Below are 26,031 nucleotides of genomic sequence, written 5' to 3' on the forward strand. Positions count from 1 at the left end.
TCTGAAATTAATACTTGGTACCTTTTACCAACTAATAGAATGCTAAACTGTATTATTCACCATGGCATAACGAAAAATCTACAAATACCGGTACTTTTGATCTCTCAGTTGAAGTCTTAGATTTATGTCCAGCATTACTGAAGCCACAAAAGAAGACAATTCACTTTACTGTATGAAATGAGTTTCTGTAGATGTACTATTCATCTGCTCTGTGTAGGAAAAAAAAATTATATTTTAGTGAGAAAGCACTGACAGAAAAAACCCCCAGAATACCTGGGTTTGAAACTGGACCTTTTCATTTTTTAGGTATGTGACTGAAGAAGTCACTCGACCATCCTGTGGTTTAGTGTCTTATCTATTAAACAACATAAAGAGCCAATTTCACACAGCTGTTGTGAGAATTTATTGAGACCATATGTGCAAAACATGTTTTACACAATATCTGGCATTGAGTAAAAGGTCAGTAAAGGCTTGGTTTATTTAGTTTTCACTTTTAGCAGCATAATAATGAATTGTCTGCTCTCTTGCTTATCTGTTACTTTCAAAAGAAAAAGATGAGAAGCACAAAAGAAGAATATAGGACAATGTAAACCAGTGAGATATTTTTATAGGAGAACATCACAGAATTTATCATAACTGGAAATTTTTCATTATTGGTTGTTTTTCATAAGAGCCATATGTGTAGACTTTGAAGGCATTTGGGAACTCTAGCTGAGGCACTGTGTCTCCAGGAGGATGTATGACTTGTGGATGCTCATTGGGTAGAGGGGAGAAGTTTGGAAGAATGTCAATGCATAGGTGTATTGTTGATATTGATGTTGCTTTTATTTTAATGCAATTGCCTTAAAATGAGGCATTTCTTCTCATTTTCTCATATGGCCTTGTATATTGCACCATATGCAACTTGCTGTGCCCTTACCTCTTACAGCATCTGAATGTAGTTTCCCCAGCCCTCTGTTTATAGCCAAGTATCAAAGAAAGGTAACAGATGGGTCCAGGAAGTAGAGTTCTTCATGGACAGAAGTACTGACTTGATAGGCAGCGTTTTACCTCCATCTCTCCCCTTTAATCTCTGGATTTTCAGTTTCCTTATTTGTAAAACATGGGGTTTGGTTAGTGCCATTCTAAGATTCTGAATTCAGGTATTATGAAACTGAGTTGAAAGTTCTTTTTGCTATAATCACAATTCTCCCTTCTTTCCTTTAAGGAAATAGAAAACTTCTGCACTTTGGAGTCACTATAAATCTGACTTTCAAAAACAGGTCAATATATACGTATTTTATATGTCCAATTTTGTGTAACAGAACTGATACATTGCCAATCTGTGGACTCTTGAATCTGTCGAAATGCAAAAAGAAAGTAAAAGGAAAAATTATTAGATTTTTCTATCTTAAAAAGAATTTTAAAAAAATATATTTTATTGATTATGCTATTACTGTTGTCCCAATTTTCCCCCTTTGCACCCCTCTGCCTGGTACCCCCATTCCCTCTAGCAATCCCCACCTTAGTTCATATCCATAGGTCATGCACCTAAGTGCTCTGGCTTCTCTGTTTCCTATACTTTCCTTAACATCCCCCTGTCTATTTTGTACCTACTAATTATGCTTCTTAATCCCTGCTCCTTTTCCTCCATCCTCCCCCCTCCCCCTGCCAGCTGATAAGCCTCCAAATGATCCCCATATCTATGATTCTGGTCCTGTTCTGTTTGTTTGCTTTGTGGTTTGTTTGTTTTTTTGTTGTTGTTGTTTAGATTCAGTTGTTGATAGCTGTGAATTTGTTGCCATTTTAATGTTCATAGTTTTGATCTTTTTTTTCTTAAATAAGTTACTTTAACATTTCATGTAATAAGGGCTTGGTGATGATGAAATCCTTTAGCTTTACCTTGTCTGGGAAGCATTTTATCTGCCCTTCCATCCTAAATGATAGCTTTGTTGGACAGAGTAATCTAGATTGTAGGTCCTTGAGTTTCATCACTTTGGATACTTCTTGCCAGTCCCTTCTTGACTGCAGTTTCTTTTGAGAAATCAACTGAGAGTCTTATGGGAACTCCTTTGTAGATAGCTCTGCTTTTCTCTTGCTGCTTTTAAGATTTTCTCTTTACCTTTTACTTTTAGCATTTTAATTATGATGTGTCTTGGTATGGTCCTCTTTGGGTCCAACTTGCTCTGTGCTTCTTGGACTTGTATGTCTATTTCCTTCACCAAATTAGGGAAGTTTTCTTTCATTATTTTTTCAAATAAGTTTTCAATTTCTTGCTCTTCCTCTTCTCCTTCTGGCACCCCTATGATTTGGATGATGGTATGTTTGGAGATGTCCCAGAGGCACTTCAGCTATCCTTGTTTTCTTGAATTATTTTTTCTTCTTGCTGTTCTGGTTGAATGTTTATTTCTTCCTTATGTTCCAAATCATGGATTTGAATCCCAGGTTCATCCTCTCCATTGTTGGTTCCCTGTAGTTCTTTCCTTATTTCACTTAGTATAACCTTCATTTCTTCCTGGGCCTTTTTTATTTTTATTTTATTTGTTACCATATTCAGTGAGTTCTTTGAGCATCCTGATCACCAGTGCTCTGAACTCTGCATCTGACTGGTTATCTCCATTTTTAGTTCTTTTTCTGGGGTTTTGTTCTGGTCTTTCAGTTAGGATATATTTCTTTGTCTCCTCAATTTGGCAGCCTCCCTGTGTTTGTTCCTGTGTGTTAGGTAGAGCTGCTTTGACTCCTGTCTTAGTAGCCTGGCCTTTTGTAGAAAAGGTACCTGTAAATTGTGTGGGGTGGAGCTTAAGGTAACTGCCAGGACAGGGCAATTGCTTCACTGCTTTGTGGCTCTGTGTGGACGGTGGGCTTGGAGAGGGGACGGTGCTGCTGCCTGGTTTCTGGAGGTTTGCCCAGCATTTGCCCTGTGTGACTGGTGCCCTTCCAGCTGTTGCCCTGAGTCAGCATACGTTTTAAGTCTGTATGGTCCCTTTTAGTGGAATCTCCTGAAAATCCAGCAGTTTCTTCCACCATCCTAACCCCCATTGGTTTTTACAACCAGAAGTTATGGGGATTTACCTTCCTGGACACCTGGGCTGTGTGGTCTGGCCTGAGGCTGGGATCTCTCACTGTCAAGGTGTGCATGCTGATTTTTATCCACCACACGTGAATGTGGGACCGGCCATTCTGCCATTACCAACTCTCCCTGCCACACCGCATGTCTGTGCCTCTCCTTCCATCTGTCTATCTTCACCCCTCTGACCTGTCTGAATGAATGTGACTTCTTTAAATCCTTGGTTGTCAGACTTCTGTACAGCTTGATTTTCTGATGGCTCTGGGTGTCATTTGTTTTGAGATCTAGTTGTAGTTCTTTCCGTGGCTGTACATGGAGGTGAAGCGTGTTTACCTACACCTCCATCTTGCATGGAAGTCAGCTAAAAAGACTTTAGAGAGAAGCCATCACTGAGCTAAACTAGGGGATGGAAGTGGTTGGCCTATTTTTTCTTATATAAGTAATAAAATTAACTGCCTCTAATAGTATAGCTATTCCTGAAAATTCATTATATCAGGAAAAAAATGGGTCAGGCTTAAATATCCTGCTGTTTATAAAAAAGTATGAAACTAGAAAACAGCCTTTGTATGTATGTGCCTTTTTTGAAAGAGGGGATATTTTAAACAACCTGGCTGCCTTTTGTGGACCAAGTCTTTTTATCCACAGCACTGCCACTGGCGGAAGGAGGGACACGGGTCCCTCACGGGCGAGCCTGGGAGGCAGAGCAGACTGCAGCAGTGAGTTGGGCATGACAAGCTTGTTGTAATAACTTTAGAAAGGAAATAGAAATTCTGTTTTCTTTAAAATTTTTCCCCAATTCCTAATTTTAGTTCTAAAGGTGACCAGAGAATTTCCTAGTGACAAAGACATACATTACACATTGAACTCCACACTGATTTGTAGTCTTCATTTTATGATTCTCTTCATTGAATTTGATATCCATATAAAAGGGAGATCTTATCTCAATGCCAATTGTAGAATGATCAAATCGTGTATTCTTATTGCATAGTCCTCCGTGTACAGCCACGAAGTCTATTTTGTTTTCATTTTAGGCTAAAGAATAGAATTCCTTGAGTCTTCCATGAGACCTTTTCTTTGGGGGCAATTGCCGTGACCTCTTTGCAAGACTGTAAATCTATTTAAAGAGCATAAAGCTATCAACCTGACAGTTAACTGAAAATGCACTTAATTCTGATTTTTTTAAAATTCATCTCTGTGATTTAGATTTTCACCCCTAGGAAGGTCATAGGGCCACTTACTTAGAGTTGGGAAGGGGTGAGGAATGACTTATTGTTGCCTATAAATTGGATGGGTGAGGCAGAAAGTGACAAGTAAGGAACATCTGAGGTTACATAGACCTTGAAGAGGCCACGTGAGGTTGCTCTTGCTACCAAATCATCAATATTTATGACATCTTCTTTGAAGTTGTCAAATGCTGGCCCTGGGTGTTATATGGTGGTTGTGTTACATGGGTCACCTGTCTTGCATTTGAATTTTAGCTCAGGATTTTCCCTATGCCTCCATTTGTTTCTTGCTGCTCCTTCAGTAAGTGATGCTTATATCTAAACTTCATTCTTTAAGAAATCCTATCTGAGTTGATGCAAAAATCCACACCACCCTATTATTTTATTTAAGCACTCTTCTTAATTCTTTAAAGATAAATATTTCTACTAAATTACATTTTAAAAGTATTGTAAATGTCTCTTATAAGACAAGCACCACAGTAGTAAATATTATAATCATATTTGTATACATTGTCAAAATATAAAAAATTCTCAGATTTGATGGGACCTATGTAGGTCCTTCTGACTGAAAACAACCCTCCCATGAGTCAGGGCAGGAAATCCAGTCCTTGGCCCTCACTTGTTCTAAATTAACTCCTTGCCCCTGAGAAAGGTGACAACAAAATTTGTCATTAACACTTGGATGTGATAGGTTCACTCCGCACTTCAAATTGAAGTGTCAGGAGAAAAGGAAGGGAAGAACATTTGCAAGGAAGAGAGTGCGCTATAATTGTATAGCAATGGTGACAATCTGAGTCAAGCCTACAGCCTCCATGTGGCATCCGGAGCCAAGCAAATGTGCTTTTCACTTACCTTCTAGGAATGACTAAGAACTTGCTATGGCATAGTCTTCTCAGTAAGGCTTCCTCTTCAGGCAGGCAGCTCTAAAAAAAAGGAGAGAAATGTATCACACAGTCAAAAAATTCTTTTTCTAAAATAGAAATGCAAAGGGCTTAAAATAGTCGATTTCCATCTCTAAAGGGATATTGAAACAGCGGCTATCCAGAGGCAGAAACCCCTCACTGCGCCCTCGATCTGATGACCTGTTTTCCCATTGCCTCCTGTAATGATAAGAAGTCCCTTATGTCATCCTGTCCTCTCCATCGTTTGCTTTTGAAGCAAAATCAATTGCATTAAACCTCAATTTCTCCATTTACACACACTTGGAACTAGGACATGTTTTTCAGGGAGGTACCTGTGAACCTCGGTTGCTGGGAGCCCTGCCCTGCCCTTGCTCCGGGTCTCTGTGTGGATGCCATCAGGTGCAACAGAGAATTCAAGCACACAACTTTGTTCTTATTTATTTAGAAAAACAAAAGTGTTCAAGGCTTGCTCAGAATAAGTCTCCAGGGAGAATGTAACTACTGCACTTTTTGTAAATCTATTTATTTACAATTTACTGTGGATGTCAATTTTAATACATTAAAATTTTGCATCAAATATTAGTGGGTACCCAGAGAGGAAACTCTTAGTATCCCCGAGGGCCCTGTAATAAATGATTGACATGGGAAAAAGAAGAGGAGTAATTGAATATGGCCAAAAAGTGGTGACTCATCTGAGAACAGAAGTCTGTCCCAGGGAAATCGCCTCTCCCTTCTTTCCTCCTTTTCTCTCCTTCTCTCTCACACACAACACCCACCCAAAGGGCTCATCTCACCCAGCGTGACCTTCTTAAAGCAGGTGACACTGAAGTGCAATAGATGAGAGGTTTAACTCGTTCTGTGAATTTTTAATTCAATTTCTCATTTCTTTGAGCAACAGGCCCCTGTTCCGGGATGTTCCTAAGTTCTTTTTCCACCTCAGAATCTGAAGCCTCTTGCCACTCATGCCTGTGACTTTGGTAAGCTCAGAAAGTCCGGCAAAGGCTTCATCCAGGGCAAGACTTTGGAGTCTGTCAGGGCAAACGGAAAACCCCAATGGGAATTGCCCTGTGAGGAGGGCCTGAATAATTCAGTTATGGATGTAAGTGCTACTGTCACAAGAATTCATTACCATTACTATGGTTAGTGCTGAGTATCATGTGTTTCCTTTCACTCAAAAATAACGTCCAAAATTTTTAAGATTTAATGTTTGCCAAACTAATATCCACATGTAGCTTAAATAGCAGTCCTGTGTTCTAGCCTTGTCTTATCTGCTTGTTTTGATCCTCACAAGCAACCACATTCAACTCTTACAGCTGTTTCTCTGGAATTTACCTTTATATTTCTACTAGTATTCTTATTCAGCATTTCTTTATTAGTAAACTTTAGCTATCACCTATTTATTTGAAGAAAGATAAGGATTTAAGTTTCTAACAGCTTCTTTCTCATATCGCCACTTTCCCAATAAGGATAAATCAATAATATGTGTTTAACTTATTATGACTATGTAGACATTGTTTTTACTCAGGCAAATGTTACACTGTAATCTCTTGGGCAAATTTTTGTTAATTCTGAAGTTCATACGTAACTTGTTTTCTTATTTGATTAGTTATCTTTGTAATGACCACTAATTCTTTCCATATCTTTCTGACACTGTCAGTGTAATTTGCCATAAAATAAAATGCTTTATTAAAAAAAATTTTTTTTAAGACACTTTGCTTCTATAAGTCTGAGTTTTGCACATTAGTATGGGATTGGGGCCTTCCAGGGCGCTTATAGCTGTCACTCTGGGATTTCCCTACACCATCATTCAGAAGGCGTGAAACCTTCTGGAACTTGGATCTCATGTCTTCTATTTTTCATGGTTAGCTTCCTTGTTTTGGTATCTCACAATGATCTGACAATGAAATTTTGTATGTGGCTCTCAGGCACAGGAGAGGGATCTAGGTTTTCTGAGGTCAGGGAAGATCAGGATTAAAAAGATAAGAGTTTCCAAGGTGAAGAGGACATCAATGACCCTGTTTAAAAAGTTGTTTGGTGTAAGGGAGAAGCCAGAGTATAGTGACTCTGGGAGAAAACTAGAGGGGGATCAAGTATTACCAGCCACTGTGTGGGCCAACCACGAACTGTGCGGGACTTTTTGCCCGAACTCAGTTCATTAGTCATATCCTTTCCCCGCCCTACTCCCTTCCCCCATTTTTCTCCTCTAAACATGCATAAATTTAAATTGGTATCATCTCTGAATTCATAAAAATTCTGGCATTTCCTCTATACTTTCTTAGCCAACTCCTAAGGCTAAATCAATACAATTTCTGTCTTTTTTTTTTTTTTTTTGCTTCTGTACCCAAGCTGTAAATTAATTTAATGAAATATGCACAATCTGTGGTTTGTTTCCAATAAAAATTTATAATCACCAGCCCTGTTGCAGCCTGGAAATCTTAAATAAGTATTTACAGTTTTATAATTTCTCATAATCATTTCTAACTTCCAAAATCCTCATTGAAACTTAATACTAACAACTTGCTGCTATAGGAAAATTTCAAGCCCACTGAGCAGGAGGTCTTTCATTTTACCTGTCAAAATAAACACTTCAAACTAACTATCCTTTCCTTCTCCTTGCAAGGGGTAGTTTGTTATATTTATTATCACAGGTAGCCACAGAAAGTCTATAAAATATTCTTATACTCATGCCCTAGAAGATTCAGCTCCACTTATCCAAACAACCTCCTCACAAGCATGGACTTACCTTTTTAAAATGTAACTGAACTATGTGACCGCCTGGCTTAACATGCTTCAAAGATTCCCACTGCCTTCAAACTGGAACCCAACTTACTTCGCGTCTGTGAGGGGCTTGATATGATGGCATGGAACTGTGGGCAAACAGGATTCTTTAGGAGACACACTGTGGATTATTTTTAGGATAGATACACTATGGATTTTAGATGGGACTGAAATATTCTAGGATAGATACACTATGGATTGAGATGGGACTGAAGAATCAGGCAAGGTATAGATAAGGAAAGACCTTGTATCACGAGCCTGGTGGTAGGGCCCAGAGGAATGGGAAAGCATGAGAGCACAAGCTGATACGTTAGGCTGTAAAGGTTGGTGTCTCCTGCAACTGGATGGGGGCTCAGTGGGAAATATAATTGAACATTTTCCTTCATGCAGTGTCTTTAAGGTGACCTTCCGGTGTTTGAGTTCCTTCTTAGTTCATTAAAACTTGGGGAAAGGTGGCCATGGCTAAACCAGGCCTGGTGGTGAGGGTGGGGGTGTGTTCATGGCTCCAGGCATCAGTCTCTTCTCAACAGGAATGTTATTTTTCCTCCCGAAGGGGTTCCTGGTCAGGTCTGCCAGGCTTGCCTGTCCTCCCTGATCTTACTTATAAGCAAGGGTAGAATACTAAATGTGAGTCAGCCTTGCAAAATGGCAGTAAGAAAGTATGATTTCTAGTCTTCATTAATACATTCCATCTTTCCCCAGCAACCATGGATTTATGTTGTGTCAGTATAGATTAGTTGATATTTGCCAGAGTTTAATATAAATAAAGTTATACAACATGCACTCTTCTTCCCCTGGTTTCTTTTATTTAATATAATTATATTGAAACACATCCATGTTGTTACATGTATCAATAGTTCATTATTTCTTAATGGCTGCATAGGAGTCCATTGTATGGACACAAACATTTTTTATACATGCATCAGGTGATGACTATTTAAATTATTTTCAATCAGTGGCCATTACAGATTAATCTGCTATAAACACTGGAGTACATCTTTAAGTCCTTGTATAGATATATGCTCTCATTTCTTTTGGACAAATAACTAGAAGTAGAATGGGCTGATAGTATGGCCCATTCTATTGTATGTAACATCAGGTTGTATATCAGATTAGTTTTTTAGAAACTGCTAACACGTTTTCTAAAACTGGTTGCTCCATTTTACATTCTTATTAGCTGTGTATGAGAGTTCATGCAGTCGACTCTTGCTTTTTTTTAATCCAGTCTGACAATCACTACCTTTTAATTGGAATGCTTATACCACTTACATCTACTGTGATTATTGATTTGGTTTGTTGCTCATCTATCATCTTGCTATTTGTTTTCTGTTTGTTCCATTGGTACTTTGTTCATTTTCCCTCTTTTTCTGCCTTCTTTCAGATTTAAAAAAAATGATTCCTTTGTATCTCTTTTGTTGGCATATTAGCTATAATTATTTGTCATTTTAGTTGTTGCTGTAGGGTTTATAGCACACATCATTAACTTATCACAGTCTACCATTTTACATACAGTGTAAGAACTTCATTTCTCCCCTTTCATAAACAGTTTTTATGATATTGTTTTCACATATTTTAATACACAAGTTATAAACACAACAAAATATTTTTCTTTTTCTTAAATAGTCAAATACCTCTTAAAGAGATTTAAGTAATAAGAAAAAATATCCTACCTGTTTGCTCATTTTAGTGGTCTTCATTTTTTGTGCAGATTCAGGTTTTTATTATCACTTGCCTTCTCCCTGTACAGTACTTACTATACCATTTCCTTTAGTGGTAAACTTCTGGTGATGCATACTTTCAGGTTTGGTATGGCTTCATCTTTGTGTGCGTGTGTGTGTGTGCGTGTGTGTGCGTGCCTGCGCGCGCGTGCATGCATGTGTATTTTTATTGTTGTTCAATTACGGTTGTCCCTATTTTTTCCCCATTACTCTCCCCCGCCCTACCCACCCCCCACATCCCACATGCAGTCCTCCTCCTGACCCATTGTCCTTGTCCATGGCTCCTTATACATTTTCTTGACTGGACCCTTCCCCTTCTTTCCCCGTTATCCCCCTCCCCCCACCCCTCTGGTTATTGTCAGTTTGTTCTCTATATTTTGATGCCAAAGAATTTTATATTGATACTTTTTTCTTTCGAAGTCTTAAAGATGCTGGTCCATTATCTTATCAGCTTGAATTATTTTCAAGAAGAAATCTGCTTTCATCTTTGTTTTTATTCCTCTGTACATAGAGTTTTTTTTTCTTTAACTGCCTTTAAGATTTTTTTTTGTTATTACTAGCATTGAGCAATTTGATTAATGGACATTTGTGTGATTGTCTTCTTCTTTCTTGTGCTTGAAATTTGTTCAGCTTCTTGTATTATTAGATTTATAATTTTTGTTAACTTTAGAAGAATTTTGTCCATTATTACTTCAAATATTTTTTCTGTCCCCTTTCTCCCTCTCTTCCCTTTTATAGATTCCAGTTGAATGTGTACATTATTTCATTTGAATTTGTCTTATATCTGACTGATGCTCTTTCCATTTTGTAATTCTTCTTTTCCTCTCTCCATATTTGTGTTTGGATAGTTTCTATTGCTATGACTTTAAGTTTACTAATAATTTCTTTGACAATATCAAATTTAATCTCACCCAACTTTTAATTAAAGACATTTTAGTTCTATTCACTAGAAGTTTGATTTGCATTTTTGTATCAGCCATGTCTCTACTTAACTTTTTGAACATATAAAATAAGTTTTAATGTCTTTTAGTGTCCTTGTCTGCTAAATCAAACTAAATCAAATTAAAATTTGAGTCATTTTAAATTAATTGCCTTTTTCCATAATTAAGGATTATATTCTCCTGCTTCTTTGGCTATTACCTTAGATTGAATGTCAGATACTGTGAATTCTACCTTGTTGGATGTTGGACCTTTTTATATTCCTATAACTATTCTTAAGGTTTGTTCTGATATGCAGCTAAAATTCTTGCAAGTAGATGGATCCTTTCATGTTGTGGTTATATCATTGTTATATGTGAACATTTCAATGGTGAGTCTAGAGAAATTTATTCCCCACTACTATACCAGATCAGTCTAAGTTCTTGACTCAATGCCCCAAGATTTATGAGGTTTTTAAGTCTGTGGTGAGAATGGGTGATTTTCTCATCCATGTAGAAGCACCAACTACTCTTCCCTCTACTGCTTTCAGATGCTTTTGTCCAAATCTTAGACAGTTTTCTTACACAGATGTACTTGGTCAGTACTCAGCTGAATATTTGAAAGGGAGCTTCTGCAGATCTCCAGATTTCTGTCTGTGTAGTTCCTTTCTTTCCAGTACTGCTGCATACTTGAGTAGTTTTGATCTCCCTGGACTCTTAGCTCCATCATTTCTACTCAGTCTGTTAAGCTGCCCTTGGGTTAATCCTCCCTTCACTACATCCTGAAAACTCTCTCAAGGACGTGAGCTAAAGAAATGATAGGGCTCACTTCATTTGTTTCCTGTCTCTCAGGGATCAGTGTTCTTTGTTGTCTGATGTCTAGAATCTTGAATACTGTTTTTCAGATATTTTGGCTGGTGGTGTGATCATTTCAGAGGGGAAGGTTAACCTCGTCCTTTTTACTCCATCTGGAAGAGAAAGACCTGACTCATTTATTTTTAAGGTTTGCTTTTAATGATAGGAAGACTTGGTCTTTGCTGTTACATACTTGCTCTCTGGTATATCATTTTAACTTGCAGAATATTTTCATAGCAGGTAATAGTAGCTTAGATTTATGCTTTGTAAATCATTGATATAATTTTTATTTATTTATTTTTACTTCCTAGACTTTCTAGTGAGATAGCTTTCTGATCCATAAAAAAGTGTTTGTGTTGATTTTGGCATGACATTTCCTTAGAAGTCTCTAAATTATCCATTTTTTTATAGCTTTGCATGACCCTTTTCTCAATTTTATAGCATCTTTTATTACTTTTCACTTTTCTTAAAACCAATATAACTAATCAAAAAGATGCTGAACACCAGGCAAAAATGGCAGTAACCATTGATTTCTATGTGATAGATATTTTTTACAAGTCAGAAATTTATCTTTAATGAATTGTAACTAAGTGAATTTTTCACTAATTAATTATCATTTTAATGCAGGTGCAGATTTGTAAAACTGTAATGTATGTGAATTTATGGGCTCCAATCAAAAACATATTATGCCTTATATTATCTATTTATGAAAACAGTTACTTAAATAAAGTATTTTGCTTTGCTGGGGCCAACATGATTTAGGAAGGCTCTTCCCTGAAGCAACCTGGCTATCAACACCCTTCTTGGCAACAGTTAAGATCATATTTATAAGGAGGCATGTGATAGGTGGTTTTGATTTTTTATCACATTTATGTCTCTTCATTGATGTTTAATGGTAAGAAGCTCTAGCAATGCTTTTTATCTTTATGTTTACTTTCTTTGATGCAGAATCACTGTTTAAATAAATTAGTACTTGGAAACTCAACATGAAAAACAGATAAAAGTAGATTGTGCATTGTCAGGCTAATAGACACCTTGAGAACACTGAGTTAGTAGGTGTGTGTCAGTGTAGAAGGTATTTGTCCCTTTTGTATTCTTTCATTGGCATCTTTCGATGTTACCAAATTATACAAAAGGCATGATTCATTTTCCCAGAAGGCCAGTGATTAAAGTCAATAGTTGGTGTAGCCTGAGCTCTTAAGATTAGAGTTCCATCTACTCCAAATTGGCGGATAGAATATGAATGTTCTGACTGGCAGGGGTAAGCTTTCAACAGTCATCCTTAAGGCTTTTACACTACAATCTGTTATCATTCTCCCAGCTATGTTTGAGCATCTATTATGAGCCTGATACTGCAAAGAATGTTACAGAGGAAAGAGAGTATAACCCTTGGCTAGAACTTTGAGTATATCTTAAGTTCTGACAGCTTCGTTTGTTATAAAAAGAGATGATAGAGTGGCATGCCAGCATCCAATATGAAGGAGTATTTGAAAAGATTTGAAAATGCGAGCTTTAATGTTTATAACTGCTGAATGCGTAAAACTAACCTTATGACTAGATCATCTAGTGGTGACCATGTAGCATAGTTTGTATTAACATCTTTTCTTCTCTACTAGTTATTCACAGATATAAAATCATTGTTGCATTAATTTACTCCCAACTTTGCTAAACTGAATCCACTACCAATCAATAACTACACATATTTTTACTGCCAATCTGGAGTAAAAGTTAGTAGGTGATAAAATGTCTTTGGTAAGTTTCAGAATCCCATATTTGTATTCTTCTTTCTTTAATTATATCTTCCAATGGCTGTCTCTATATTAACATGCTGACCTAAGGTAGCATTAAAATTTTTCGAGAGTATTATTTGCAAGGTCTGCATGCTAATATTGGTCCCAGACTAAGCACTGAGACCTTAGGTCTTAATTACCTCATGTGTAATGGGGAATTTGAGCAGCATGATTTACAAAGTTCCTTAAAGCTCCCTAAGTCTGGAATACTAAACTTTCTACAAGGAAGAAAGGACTTAATATGTTCACATGAAATGCTGGTGATATCTGTCACAAATCCCAGAAAAATCTGCATCTAAATGACAGATATATTTGAAGTGGATGTGCCAAGTGCTGAGAACTTGAGAATTAGAGCTTCATTATTTCTGCTAAAACGATCATTCTGGGCCACTCAAATAAAAAGCACTTTCCTTTCCCATTCATATATGTTTTTTATTCACTTATCTGCTCCACAATATTTATTCATTCCACAAGTATTTATTGAATGCCTACTATGTGGCAGTCGCTTGTTCTAGGTAATGTTGCAAGTATATTTCAGTTCAGATAATTTTTTACCTGCTTCTATAAAGTGTGGGAAATTTGCGGTCTGGAGGGAGTGCGCTAGGAAAGTACTAGACAGAAGTGTACGCTAGAGGATGGGCTGTCCATCCATCGCCTCAATCCCTGTTCCCACTTTTACCCATATCCTAGCCATACCTATGAGTGTTCTTTTTAATATTTTGAGTGGTAAAGGGCAATGATTTTGATGTACAGGGCTAGACTCTCAGAAAGCAGTTTTGGGTAAAATATTCAGGCTAGCACTCATTTAGCCAGAAGATAGACGAGGAAGTAGCCAGGAGATGAGATGGAGTGGTCAAAAAATGCAATTTTTTTTTTTGTGTAGGCTTGTCCTTGTGCATTCCAGAATAATATTTCTTTCTTTTAGTAAAAGCACAAACTGAGTGTGTGTGCCTGTGCATACACAATTTTTTTTAACATTGTATATAAGACTTAAATAACTAAAAAGTTTTGTTTTGTGTTTTTATTTGCAGACATTAAAATTTCCAATTTATATACCATATTTGGGTTTTTTTTGCATTTATTGTATTTTTTCCATTTCCATTTAGTCCCTTTATACCCTCCTCCTTGCCACAATCACTACACTGTTGTCCGTGTCCATGAGCCTTTTTACCTTTTTGCTTAATCCTTCTACCCCCTAAACTCCTCCCCTCCCCCACCCCCGGCCCAGAGCTGTCATCCTGCACTCTACCTATGTGTCTGTCTCTATTTTTGCTTGTTAGCTCAGTTGGTTCATTATATTCCACCTATGAGTGAAATCATGTGATATTTGGCTTTTTCTGACTGGCTTATTTCACTTAGCATAATGTTCTCCAGGTCCATCTATGCCATTGCAAAGGGTAAATTTTTTCTTTTTTACAGCTGAGTAATGTTCCACTGTGTAAATGTCCCATAGATGCTTTATTCACTCATCTACTGATGGACACTTGGTCTGCTTCCATATCTTGGTAATTGTAAATAATGCAGCAACGAACATAGGGGTGCTTCTGTTCTTTTGAACTAGTGTTTTGGGTTTCCTTGGATAGGTTCCCAGAAGTGGGATTGCTGGGTAAAAAGGCAGATCCATTTTTAATTTTTGAGGTGTCTCCCTCTCCATACTGCTTTCCACAGTGGTTGCACCAATCTACATTCCCATCAACAGTGCAAAAGTGTTCCCCTTTTCCACTTCCTTGCCAGCACTTGTTGTTTGTTGACTTATTGATAATGGCCATTCTGAGAGATGTGAGGTAATATCTCATTTTGTTTTTAATTTGCATTTCTCTGATGATTAGTGATGTTGAGCTGAAATAAGCCTGTCAGAGAAAGACATTGTATGATTTCACTCATATGTGGAAACTAAGGAACAAGCTGAACTAGCAAGCAAAAAAGAGACAGACTCATAGAGAGCAGGAAGACAGCTAAGGGGTGGGGGAGTGTAGAGGGTGGAGGGATTGAGGAAAAAGGTAAAAGAACTTATGGACATGGACAACAGTGTGGTGATTGAGGGGGTATGAGGGACTAAATGGTAATGGAAAAAAGTAAAGAAACAAAACAAAAGAAATCTTGGACATTGCTCATAGCAATATTTTTACTGATATATCTCCTAAGGCAAGGGAGACAATAGAAAAAATAAGCAAATGAGACTACATCAAACTAAAAAGATTTTGCACAACAAAAGAAACCATCAAGAAAATAAAAAGACAACCCACAGAATTGGAGAACATATTCACCAATGCATTTGATATGGGGTTAATATCCAGAATTTATAAAGTACTTACAAAACTCAACACCAAAAAGAAGAAAATGAACAACTCAATGAAAAAATGGGCAAAGGACCTGAACAGTCACTTCTTCAAAGAAGATACACCCCTCATCAATAGACATATGAAAAGATGCTAAATGTCACTAACCATCAGAGAAATGTATTTTACCTTACTTGTGATAAGCTTGTATTTTGAGAGACTCCATGTGTGCAAATCTGTAAGTAAGAAGACACTTGATTTAGAAACTTGGGCCTTGAAGTAACATATGCTTCTCGGAGCTCAAGACTAAGTCTTTCATATCTGAACTATGATATCTATATTTTCAGGTTGCTCCAATTCTCAGCCTGTATATTTGTCGTCTTTATTTCATGTTTACATGTTTATTTTGGGAATGCAAATTTAGAAAAGTCGAATCTGCTCCAACAAATATAAAGTGAGAATTCTATGGCAAAGTAAGTACTGAAATAAAGCAGCATTTACTTTTTGCATATCTTTTATCAAATTTTGTTCTTGGATACAACCTTTTATAGAGCTTGCAATAAAGAGAATATAAAACAGGAACCACTGTCAACTCAAATTCACATATTAAATTGTGATAAAAGATTGGAATTGGAATTGATTGTGAAATAGTCTCTTTTCCTTTTGACTTCTGAAAGGAGGAGAGCTATTTTTTGAGAAACTGAGTAATTTTTAATCGAAAGCACAATGTCAATATCCTAAAATACCACTAATTAAAGGCTTCACTATATTTCCTGGGCTATGATTTATTCAACAAGAGCATGTTGAAAACCTAATATGTGTAAAACATTTAAGTACAGGAAGGAAAAAGAGACATTATGAAAACATATAATGAGTGGTTCTTACACAAAAAAATTTACAGCAGAAAAAAAAGAATTACCTCTGCAACTCTACTGATTGACTTGTTTTGACTTGTTGATAAAATATACATGACATTTTTTTTTTACCTCTTTTGGAAAAGCTATGAAATGTTCGCTGGATGACTTCTAATGTAATACTCGGCAGAACTGGTCTAAAGAAAGTCTTTCAAATCCCTCATGAAAAGTTCAACAGTACAGAGAATCCTCAGTATTCCTGCCCTTCATTCAATCAGCTCTGACACACTGGAAAATAACGATGTCCACTTAGTAGCCAGAGAAAATCTAGATGTCTCTTGCATAGCCACAAACACTACACTTCAGTTCTCTAAAGGTCCATTTGTAAGTTGCAAGCTGCCCTTGAAGTGGCCACCAACATCATCACCATGAACCATCTATGTCCAAATTCATGACATGAAAGTCTTCCAGAAACCAAAGAAGAAAGTGTGTAGGAATTCAAAGGGCTGTTTGTGGGGACATCTCTGAATTCTTACTCAGTCAATTCTGTTATCTCTTCATGGTCAGCGACCACCACAAATGGTAACTCTCAGTTTGTATTTCATAAATGTAAATATGAATCCAACACAATTTGTTTCAAAGATTATTTTATCTGTGTCTGAATCATTCACCTTAAAGTCAAGTTCTGACACTAATTTTTCACTTCCCAAGATAGTAAGACTGATTTAGAACTCCTAATGAGAACAACATAGACTTGGATTACAATGATTTCCTGAATTTTTGGTGTTTCTAAATATAACCCTGGAAGAGATTCTTTAGATGGATAACTGAATATAAAAAGTATTAGAAGAAGCACTTAAAAATGAAGTGAGTACTAGGAATCAAATCTATGGAAAGTTAGTTTTCAGCATTTGAATAATATACATTTTTAAACAATGCTAATCATATAGTATATCAGTATACAATGTTGAGAGAATTATAGAAAGCGAACAAGACTAAATAGTAAATGCAAATAAAACTGTCAAAAAAGGCAGAATCTTCAAGTTTCCAAAGGTAAACTTGGGATCCTGAAAGCTAGAGAAACAAAAGGCTAGAAGTAGAGGGGGTCACTGGTTATCAGGAAAGATATATAGAAGTTATTCTTTCTAGTCACATCTTTGGGGAAAGGTTCACAGAGTTTGCTGATTTTATTGTTTGTTGCCTTTTCAAAATACTTTTTTGTTTTATGGCCCTGAGTTCTTATTGATTCTCAATAAACCCACTCCTGTCTTTTGTGAGTCAAAGACTAAACTTATTTTGAAACACCAGTAACAGTTCTTTTAAGTTACATCTCTTCGTGCACCAATTCTTAAGTAAAATTACATGAGATACTAGTAGTTTTCAATCTGTTGTTAAAATATGGACTGCATCCAGGCAGTAGAGAACAGAGGCAATGGGCTTTCTATGCAATGTGTGAATGCAACATGGGACGGTACTTTAATCATGTAACCTCGAGTGAGGTATGGTAAGGCAAGAAACAGATCAAGAAGGAGAAACCAGCAAGTTCTGGTTTTGTTGCAGTTCCCAGGGAAGAACACGGCCCACCAGGCAGGGCTGCTCAGGGAAAGCATGGGGCCAGTTACCAGGCAGCAGTAGAGAGAGGGACTGGGGGCCTAGCGCCTTTTTCTGCAGTTCTATGGGAAGGAAAGGGTAAGGCGGAGGAAGCGGGTTTAGCATTGAGTAACTTCACGCGGCGCTGTAGCACAGGGGCTGACCCTGCATTTTTTGCACCTGACCTTCGGAGGTTGGAATGGATGGACACTGACCTGGAGAATAAGGGACCAATATGGGGAGTGTTTGGAGGTGTGGACTTAATTGGCTGCAAAGGAGAAATGGCCAACCTCTAGCCAACAGGGCCTCACAACTAGGTCAACACAGTATTTTAATAAAATGTATGTTGATAGTATCTTGCCCTGCATTATAACGTTATGCATGATCTGATTGAAAAGTCTTTTTTTCCCCCTTGACTAAGCAAAACTGAATAAATACTTCATGGCACTGACATATAGTTGCAAATCTACCATTTTTATTATTGTTGCTAATTCTCTGCTAGAATAGAAGCACCAGAAGAACAAGGATAACTTGGCCTCTGATTCCCTGTTGTATCCCCATAACATGGAACTCAGCAGTCATTAAATAAATATTTGTGGAATGAATATATGGGGAATTTCTCTACTATGTATATTTTGTCTGTACTGTTAATCAAGTATTAAGCAAATATTTCAAAATTTGTATGTAAAATATTTTTATAAATAAAATAATATTTTAAAGGCAATAGGAAAATATTGAGTCTTCCTTTAATCGTGAAGCATAAAAAAGCTCCAACTTATTTTTACTTATACTGTGCTTTGATATATACATATATTTTCAATATATTTGACTGTATTTCATAAACTGAATATTTTTAGAAGAATGCTTAATGAGATTATTTTATGTGTCTCTGTTGTAAAAGAGAACTGTCTTTTAATTCAGAGCAGTCAAGTATAAAAGAAAAACTAGATAAGACCTAAGCTCTTATTGAAAATGTATAAAATTAATTTTAGCTTATTCATTTATTAAACATTTAACAAACACATTGTGTGGGCGAGATGTCTTATGCTTTGAATGTAACCACGATCCTAAGTAATGAACTTACGAGAGTGTTTCTCCACTTAAAATACATAGCTGTATGCATCCTCTGTTCAGTGCAGAACACACATCTGAGCACTTGGTCCAGGCTCTGGAGGAAATTAGTGGGAATGGGACCATGCTCCTTACTCTCTAATATTTTTTAACTTTATCTCTTTTCTGGATCCTTAGCCTTCATATATAAACATAACTCACCTCTTCCATATTCCTCTCTTAAACTTAAGGATCCTCTAGGTACTATTCTATTCTTTTTCTGTTGTTCTCTGAAAACCACTATACAAAAGATACAAAATTTTAAAAAATAGAGTAACATCTGCTTTTTCCCACTGCCATCCACCTCACCCCATTTCTCTTTAATCCATGATTATTAGGCAACATCTAGAACAGCAAAGTGGCCTCAGAAGCCAGACAGTCTGAGTTCTAATCCTGGATCTTCTACACTATTGCTCGTTGACTTTGGTTATTTAATTTTTATGAGCTACAGTATCATTATTTGTAAAATTGCTTAATGATTTTACCTAACTCATAGAATTGTTGTGAAGATTAAATGAGAGGCTTTGTGTAGTAGTACTTAACAGTGATAGTACAAAGTACTTCTTGTGTGCTGAATATTATCATTGTTATTAGCTACAATTCTTTTAAACTATCATCTGAATCTTGCACTGGCAAAGATCATAAATGCCTCAAGTGACCGTATTTGCAGGCGTGCTGCAGAAAATCCCAGTGTACACCTGTTGTCTAAGCATAATAATGAATAGCATTCTGTTTCAATCTCAAAAGAGATCTTTCTTGGAAGTGAATTACCCAGTCAGCTAGTAATGATTTAGTAATTTAAAAATCCAGTAGGCCTTGTGTGTGTCTTCCTAATAGTACTTCAAACTACAGTGCATACCTTTCTTCCTGAAATTCTCCTACTTTTGTTTCTGTAATTGGAAAGATGGTGCCCATGTGTACCCCACTCCTATCAATAAGGGTTGCAAGGACTAGGGAGTGGCAAGCCCTTAAACAGTCCTGTTATGGCCAGGGACTTCCAAAAGAATTCCCTGCTCATTAGTTTGACCAGATCCACAGAGGTTATAGCACTTCAACAATGGTCCTGTGACTACGTTCATATTTATTTATGTTGAAGATTAAAAACATTTAGGAAATAACTATGCCACCCCTGCTTTTATTAAGGCCCTTCAGTAGTTGAATTTCAATGTCTTCTCCAGGTCTTCAGTTTTTGACCTTTGAAATAAGTATTCTCACTTAGGTTTAACCCATGAGCTCTTTAATGAGTAAAACATCAAGGTACAAAATAGCAAATTTCATGGCTGAAAAAAATCACTCATGTGATTCAAGAAGTCTCTTCCTCTAGAAAGTAACTTTGTTATGTCAAAATATACAAACTCCTCATTAAACCTCAATCCTATGACATTAACTTCATGCTTAATAAATGCTGAAATACTTACAATTATAAAGCATCAAATTAACTGTAGCTGAATCATGGACTAGAGAGGTTCTTTTATCAACAACACACTCTTTAAATTCTGGCCTTATAGAGGATAAGGGATGAGATCAGACCCAGTTAATAGTTGGTGAATTTGTAGAAGAGTAGAACTTTTGAAAATACATATCTATTTTTTATGATAGCATAATACTACTTAAAATAAGAACTTAAAGTATTTTCTTAGATAAAATCCAAAAAGGATGAACTCACAATAAAGATATAAAAGAGAAAAGGAAAGTGGAAAATAAGCAAGAAATAAGCAGAAGAATTTACAGAACAAAATACCTGCAAAAATTTTAGTATGTTGAATTTATAATGTAAAATGATGAACTTATAAGAATATAAAAAGTATGTATATGTTTAAATAACTAGAAATATTTTAAAAAACACTATTAAAATATCTAAATATATTTGAATAAAAACTTAAATAAAACCTTCTAGATATAAAAATATAAATGTTGAAAATAAAACTTCAATGGATATGTTAAATTGAGCAAAAATGAGTAGAGTAAACTGAAATAAATCAAAAGCCATATTCCAATGTAATCTAAAGAACAAAAGCAATGGACAATATGGCAGAGTTGAAGATAAAAATGGTCCTCATTACAGTCAATTCTAAAAGATGTACTTGAGTGAGAAAAAGATTCCAGAGGTCAGGTCTAACATGCAAGAAGGAAAGATAAACATGTGGTTAAATATAAAAAGACATAGATTATATAAACAACAATTACAATAATGCCATTTGTGTTTTAAGAGGATTAAAATATGTAACAGCAATATCATATAAATTGGAAAGTGGTCATTGTATTTTAAGTGTATTGAAGTTAAGTACCGTGTTTGAAGAAGAGCAAATATATGAATAAATATCAGTCTTTGAGCAGTATACATCTTAAACATATTTTGGAGAAAAGTAAAATAAATTGTATAATAAAAAATTAAATGGAATAAGATGAAGTAATACATTTTAAAAGGAGGCAAGAAATAAAAGACAGATGTAGATATCGTGGGCCAAATAAAAGCACAAAAAGACAAGATTGAAATACTTTATTTAAAAAGATTAAGAATGGGTATAAAGAACAAAATACAACTCTATATTGTTTATAATACCCACATTTATAAACATATATACAGGAGGGTCAAAAAATAAAAGATAAAAGTTAAAATGTTAACCAAAAGAAAGATAGCTTATATTAATATAAAAAATAGTCTTTAAACTAAAAACAAAAATTACCACAACTAAAGACAATTACCTATAATAACAAATCAATCCTCAATGAAGATGTAACAAAATTCATTTTCTATGCACCTAATAATATAGCTTAAAAACATATAAATTTATAGAAACACAAGAAGAAATAGTCAATTCCACAAAGTATAAACTTCACCATAATCTTTTTAGAAATACAATGACCAAGTAAATAAAAAATAAGTATTTGCAGATTTTAATTTAAAAGTTTGTTCAAATGGAAAGTGAAAAAGAGAGAGAAAAAGGGAGACAGAAGGAGAATTAAAAAATGTTGTACTGTAACAATCACACAACACATATCCCGCTTTGACACAAAGAATATTTAGGAAAACTTTTCTCTTTCACAACAAATTTCAGAGAATTACTACCTTACTGACTATGGTCTCTGGCCACAATATAATTATAATAGTAATAAATCAGATAAATATAACTAGAAAATGTTTTATGTATGATATGAAGACTTATACTTTTAAGTAACTCATATCACAAAGAATTTTAATGAAATCTAGAAAATATTCATACTAATAAAAATATTAAATAGAAAAATGCATGTGTCCTGTTAACATAATCAAGAGAAATTTATATTGTATATATTAAAGATGAAATGTTATAAATTAATGAGCTAAACCTCTGAGAACTTAGTAAAGTAAAATATAATACACTCAAAGAAAGTAGAAGGAAGAAAGTAATACATATAAAGGCAGAAATCAATGAAATGGGAAATGAACATATAATAGTGAGAATCCATAAAACAAAACATGAAAAAATACTTGTTTGAAAATATGAAGTATCAAAAATAATATGGTAGTCTGTTTAGAGCATTTACATACTTATATACTACATGTGCACATGTAACTCGGTACAACTACTTTGAAATATAATTTGGCACATGCAGTTGAAGATGAACATGCCTGTAACTCAACATGACTAGTCCTGGGTACCTATAATATAAAAACTGAATCTGCATACCTGGAAACACATGCATAAATCTTCATGGAAGTGGTATCTGTAATACAAAGGTATTATATTTTAAAAAGGTATAATAACTTGATTGACATTGAAAGTACAATGGATAAATTGTGGTATATTCACACAATAAAATGCTACAGGGATATTAAGATAACTGAATTATAGCTACATGGAATACCAGACAAATCTCAGGAATATAATATTAAACTAAAAGAGCAACTCAGAGAATAATAAATACTATATTATATAAAATTAAACAAAATGAAAAGCTAAACACTTTATTACTATGAATAGTAAGCAAATGAAATATTAGTAGAAATCTTATCCCCTCAGAGGGCAGGATATTAAGAATTATGGCAAAGAGAAAGGAAATATCAAGAGTTGAGGGAGAAAACATATAGAGCTGAAAATCCCTGTGATAAACTTGGAGCACCAAGAAGAAGATGAACAACAAAGGGATTGACAGGAATTGAAAACCAGTCATATTCTATGACCACTCTAGTATTTATGATTTGTATCAATATTTTCTACCTGCAGCCTATGCTAATTAGTGCCCACCAATTGCAATTTGCTGCCTTCTTCCCTTTGGCCTTTGTTCATGCTACAATTTCTCCCAGAATCCCTCCTCTTCATCCAAATCATGCATCTTATTTAAGGCAAGGCTAACATTTCACCTCCCACAAGATGTTTTCTTTGATCATTTCCTATTCCTTAGTGCCCTATAGACTTTCTAATCCATAACACTCAGATTAGCACTTAATTATTCATAGTGATGTACCAATCACCTTGAAGTTAAACTTCAATTTTAACCAGCCAGAAAATAAAACAAGGAATTTAGAAGCAAATTAAAAAAAAGACGATTAGTGGAAAAAATAGCTGTCTTAAAACCCATGCATGCATGAGTCAGTGTCACTAGAGCTCATGCAATGGAACGCTAAGTGTACTGAGGAGCATTCTGGGCTCTCCGAAGACACCTATGATTCACAGGCTCTACCCTATTCTCTAAAGTCCTAGTGTAATCTCACCCAAAATTGTGTTTTGTTTTCACTGATTGACAATTGGGTTACCTAGACCGCTAAAAACCAACTTTGAATTAATATACTCCTATGTAAAGGCTCAAATGTCAAGAAGCAGTTAGTAATAAAATCAGCAATGCCAGTGTTATTCTGGAGGGAGAAACTTAGATGAGAGGCTATGTTAACCATATTTGGGTTTACTTTGAGTTGCATCATTTAAATGGAAAGAATAAAGCATACAGTATGGGAATTTGCCTAAAAGATGAGTGAAAGTGGAAGAACACTGGATCCTAAAGGAATTAAAATCAGGGGGACTTCATGAAACTACTATGTCTAGATCTGACGGACTGAGATGAAATTTCAAAATTATTCAAAGTGTAGAGGTTATATCTTGCTTTTAGATACAGTTTTTCTGACTTAAAATGTAGGTGCCCAAACCTCCATAATTCAAAAATCCAGAAGCTCATTTACCGAGTATTTGGTTTTGGAGAAAGTGTCGGAGGCTCAGTGGAATAGGAAACATCTGAAAAGTCCATGGAGAAGCCCCGACGGCCGGAGACTGCTGCGCTTGCTGCCGAGCACTTGCCTCGAGGCAGGGTTTCCCAGCTTCTGTTTCATTTTTGCCCCTGTGAAGAGCCCTTTAGACATCTTTTCCTAATCATGCCTTCCATTAAATTTTAATGCCCCAGATAAACTGTGTATCTTTTCATATACCATATGTATAGCTCTGCTTATAGGCAAAAAGAGTAATTATAACTATTTTAATTTAATACAGAGTTAAGTACAAATTTTAAAAGCCCACTTAAAAATTCAAAAGCTATTAACGTTTAATTTTAACTTTATTTGCTGACACGCTTTTTATTTACTTATAAAATATAATGTATCAAATTATACATGTATTTTTTATTTTATTAAATTTATGGGGCTGACATTGACTAATAATACTATATAGCTTTCAATGAGCATTTCTATGATGCATGGTCTATACATTGCATAGTGTGCCCACCTCCCAAAAGTCAAAACATCTTCCATCCCCATATGTTTGACCCATTATAGTTTGCAACCCCCACCCCCTTCCCTCAGGTAACGACCATCCTGTTGTCTGTGTCTATAGGGTTTTGTTGGTTTGTTTTTCTTGTTTGTTCATTTATTGCTTTCAGTTTTATATCACACATGTGAGTGAAATCATTACATATTTAAATTGGAAATTTATATAAAAATATTTTCTCTCTCTGCTGAGAGCCTAGTCATGCCAATTTCAGTCATTGGCTGGGGGAGGGCTGACCAGTTGAGCGGCTGATCCCTGCACTGAGATGCCACTGCTCCAAAGCTGCCAGCAGCGGAGGGGCAGGCTGCCGTCTGCGGGAGCAGGTGTTGGCAATGAAGGGGGAATTGGAGAGAGCAGAACTCCCAGGCCTGGTCTCCACAGCCCACAGTGCCAGCCTGTGTGTGGCACTATGGGTCTTACAAAAACATGTAGAGGGGCCAGATTTGACTTACAAGTCATATTTTGCAGACTACTAACCTGTATCATTAACTCTTAAGGAATAAATAATTCTAGAAAGCTGAAACTTTACTTATGTGAAATTGCCCATGGTAGTTCATCTATGAGGTGTGCTTTCTTGTGTTTGATTGTTTTTAATTTGCTGGGACTGTCTTTTGTATCTGCTGATAGACACATTTCTTCTTCAGAAGCAAAAACTCTAAGCTAACAGAAAACAACAATGCAAAAGCAGAAAGCAAAGCTTCTGCAAGTAGATTTGGAGTAATCGTATTTCCACTTTTTGTTCCGGGGTATGCTTATTCTGGCTACTGAGGAACAGGACTTTATAATTGTTGCTAGATCAAAAATATATCATATTTTGGTACTGGCATAAGAAGACACATAGATCAATAGAATAGAATAGCAAGCCAAGAAATAAAACCATGTCTCTTCGGTCAGTTAATATTTGACAAAGGGGGCATGAGCATAAAATGAAGTAAAAATAGTGGCTTCAGTAGATGGTATTGGGAGAATTAGACTGATACATGCAAAAAAATGAAACTAGACCACAAACTCACACACCAGAATAAACTGAAATGGATAAAAGACAAATATAAACTGTGATACCATAAAAACCCTACCATAAAACATAGGTGGTAAAATTTCAGATATCTCATGTAGCAATATTTTTGCCAATATATCTTTTAGGGCAAGGGAAATCAAGAAAAAATTAACAAATGGGACTATATCAAATTAAAAAAAAAACTTCTGCATGGCTAAAGAAACCGTCAGCAAAATG

This window comes from Pteronotus mesoamericanus, unplaced genomic scaffold (assembly GCF_021234165.1).
Source record: "Pteronotus mesoamericanus isolate MK-2021 breed Mesoamerican mustached bat unplaced genomic scaffold, CSHL_Meso_final contig_20, whole genome shotgun sequence".
In the NCBI taxonomy this organism is placed as follows: Eukaryota; Metazoa; Chordata; class Mammalia; order Chiroptera; family Mormoopidae; genus Pteronotus; species Pteronotus mesoamericanus.